Source organism: Epinephelus moara, chromosome 17 (genome assembly GCF_006386435.1).
Source record: "Epinephelus moara isolate mb chromosome 17, YSFRI_EMoa_1.0, whole genome shotgun sequence".
Taxonomy (NCBI): domain Eukaryota; kingdom Metazoa; phylum Chordata; class Actinopteri; order Perciformes; family Serranidae; genus Epinephelus; species Epinephelus moara.
In genome coordinates this window covers 9,937,590-9,941,105 of record NC_065522.1, presented here as the reverse complement: position 1 = coordinate 9,941,105, position 3,516 = coordinate 9,937,590, and positions in this window count along the sequence as shown.

Here is a 3,516-nt window from a genome sequence, read left to right as displayed (position 1 = left end):
CTTCAGGCGTGTTTCCTGCTTTAGGTTCCTTGTTTTAGCCATTTTTGTGTCTGAAGAACTTTCAAATGTGCTGGCTTTATGTAGACACGAAGCTTGGCAACAAAAATTGTGTCTTTTAATAAAAAGAACGACCTTCATCACTGGTACCAAAATGACCCAATAATCAAAATTTCTTATGTATTTTTATGGAACCAATCAATTTTAAGTTTTTAAAGGCTTTTTTAGGATTTATTTAGTATTTTGGCTGTGACTGTACTAAAAGAAATTGCACTTGAAGATCTAAGAGTGATTCTTAATGCAATATTTCACAAATGCATGGGGTGTCTGAAAACTTTTTTCCACCACTGTACTTTTTTAGAGTATAACTCTTTTTAGCTCAGGTTTTATTTATGCCTCTGCTTATTGTATCTTATATCTTATATTTTATATTTGCATGTTATGTCAAGTGTACTGTCTGCACCGAGGGTCTAAAGAGAAAAGCAATTTCGATCCTCTGTATGTCCTGTACATATTGTAGAACTGACAATAAAGCTGACTTTGACTTTGACTAGTAATCGGCAGTTGAATATAGGTCGGTTTCACCAAAAACGCCAGTTTTTGACCAAAAAACTGAGAAAACAAGCTTTTTGTGAAGAGAGACCTTGTCAAGCAGAACAGTGACTTTGACTCTCTTATTTTTTGCTTTAGTGACACCTCAAACATCTGAACAGTGGTTCTCTTCTAAAAAACAACAAAAACAACACTGAGAAAGGGCTTTTGATGACAGAATATATATCTATATATATTCACAGAATAGTTCAGCTTAGTATGGTAAGCTGTGTAACACTCTCCGGCGTGCAAGGGGACACAACAGGACTTACACCACATTTTAGTCTCGCTGCGCTGGCCCCTGCGTGCGCACACCCTACACCTCCTTCCTGGTCTCAACTTCCTGCTGATGGGCGTCAGGTGTTCAAGTTTGTGTTCGCCTATCTGTCCATCTAGCCTGCTCTCTTGGTCATAGTTATACAGTGCCCTTGGACCACATCGGCCTTCCCCACCCCCCTCAGCTCCCACGTCCTCCTCATCCCCCACAACTGCCACTTCCTCCTCCTCGACCACACGTGCCACTTCCTCTTCCTCCTCACCCACCTCCTCCTCCCTCCCATCCACATGTTGCTTCGTGGTCCAGGATGTGACTACCCTGCGCATTAACTCTAAAAGGGTTTTACACTGACCAGGGCCTGGGTTTCTGGCTCTGTAGAGGACAAAGGCGTTGAACATACAAATTTGAAACAGATAGGCTACAAACTTCTTGGACCAGTTGAGCGACTTTCGGATAAAGGGGTAGTACGTGATATTCTGATCTAACTTATCCATCCCATTCATGGAGGAGTTGTACGCAACAACACATTCTGGCTTGAGCTGAGAAACCTTGTCTTTGTGTCCCCTCTGCCACACGTCTACCATCTGCATCCTGTCTTGGTGGCAGGTTGTCACCATCTTCACCACCTGTTTGTCGCGCCACGCTACGACCATCACCCTCTCATTGTGCCGCACAACTCTTTCCCCCGCTTTCAGGTCAGACTTTGTCACCTCCCTGATGATCTTAGGTTCCCCCCTATTCTTCCTCAGTGTTCCGCAGACTTTGGTTTGTAGTCCCAGTAGACGCTCACACAGTCCTACAGAATTGTACAAATTATCCATGTACAATGTATAACCATGACCTGGGAGGCGATCAAGTAGAGATAACACTATCTCTGGCAGAGTACTAGCTTCCCCGATATAAGGCAGCATATTGAAGCAGCAGCCTGTGGCAGAGTCACACAGTATGTATGATTTGATTCCATACTTTACGGGCTTTTGTGGGTTGTACACTCTGAAAGATAGGCGCCCCCGCCACAGCATCATACCTTCGTCTATGCAAATGTTTTGCCCTGGTTGATACATCTCCCTGAACTTTTCCACTATGGAATCTAACACTGGGCGGACTTTGTACACTCTGTCAGTCACATCCTGTAATGCATTATTGTTGTAATGAAGGAACCTCCATATTAGCTGAAATCTGTTCCGTGACATGGTCTTGCTGAAGCAGGGAGTTGCATCTACCTCATCCACGCTCCAGTATAGTTCGAGGTTTGGCTTTTCGACATATCCGGTAAGAAAACTAAGTCCAAAGAAGGTTTTCAGTTCAGGGACTGACACTGGTTTCCATGCATTTCTTCTGCTATATGGCAGACTGTCAGGGTGTATTTGCATATACTGACTTGCGTACAGGTTGGTCTGATCCGCAATGTGTTGGAGCAGCCCATCAGTCAGGAGGAGCTCAAGGAAGTCAGCTGGCAGGTCGGAATCCAGCTCCGCGGCAGCATTCTGGGGTCCGGGAGTTGCAGTGAAGGGAATCTTATTCGGTCGCCAGTCAGCATGATGCCAACCAGGATCTGCAACTGGGGGCGGCCTGCCACCTCCTTGCCCACGACCTCTGCTCGATGCACGACCTGCAAATCATATAAATATATACAATTACCATAAAAGTACATCTTTTTTATTTCTGTGATGTGGTGTGGAGGAAAATACTTTTCTTTTCTTTCTTTTTTTTTTTACCTTTCTTCTTCTCTGCACTGCCAACAGGAGTGGGAGTGGGAGGTCTGGGATCTCTGCTCGATGCACAACCTGTAAATTGTGGGAGTACATACAATTACCATAAAACAACATTACATTTTTTTTAGTTGTGTGGTGTGCAGAAATTTTTTTTTTCTTACCTTCCTCCACATCTGTACTGGCAACAGATGTTACAGTAGAGGAACTAGTGGGCCTACATGGCAGTGGCTCCCTACGAACTGTGTCTGAAATCACAGTAACATAAAGATTAAGTTAAAAGACTATGTGTAAGGAAAGCATTTAACTCATCAGTGTTGCCCTGGTAAATACAGAAAATGACATCAATATAATGTCATCAATATAACGCTATCATTTCAATATTTTATTCAAGTGGCTATTCTGTCTGGATTGCAAAATTACAGCCCTCTCAAAGAAACCTGTGTAAAGATTTGCATAATTTGAGGCACAGATAGAACTCTTACTCGTGCGAAAGCCTGAAGATTGAAGTCATCATCATCATCATCATCATTAGAGATCTTATTTATAAAGTCTGTATTATTAAGTCTCTACAAAAGGTTTTATATAAAAGTCTATCAGTTCCGACAAGGGAGACAACAAGAGTCCGTCTGAGCCGCCATGAGATGACCTGGTGGGTTCACTAGTGACTTGTGTATTTTAGGAAGGCTATAAAATACAGGTTGAACAGAATGTTGGCTGTAATTGTCAAATTCAGATGTGGAGATCCAATCCTTATGTTAAGCATCTTCTAAGTAGGAAAGCACAGTTTTGTGGAGTGAGTCATTCAGGTCAGACTTCAGTTTCTTGCAGAATTTTTCATCAGATTGCTGGGAGAGGATTTCAGCTTTATATTTGTCTGCATCTTGACACAAATGCTTCCTCCTTTCACAGCAGGTTTAGTTACCACAACTCTGGAAT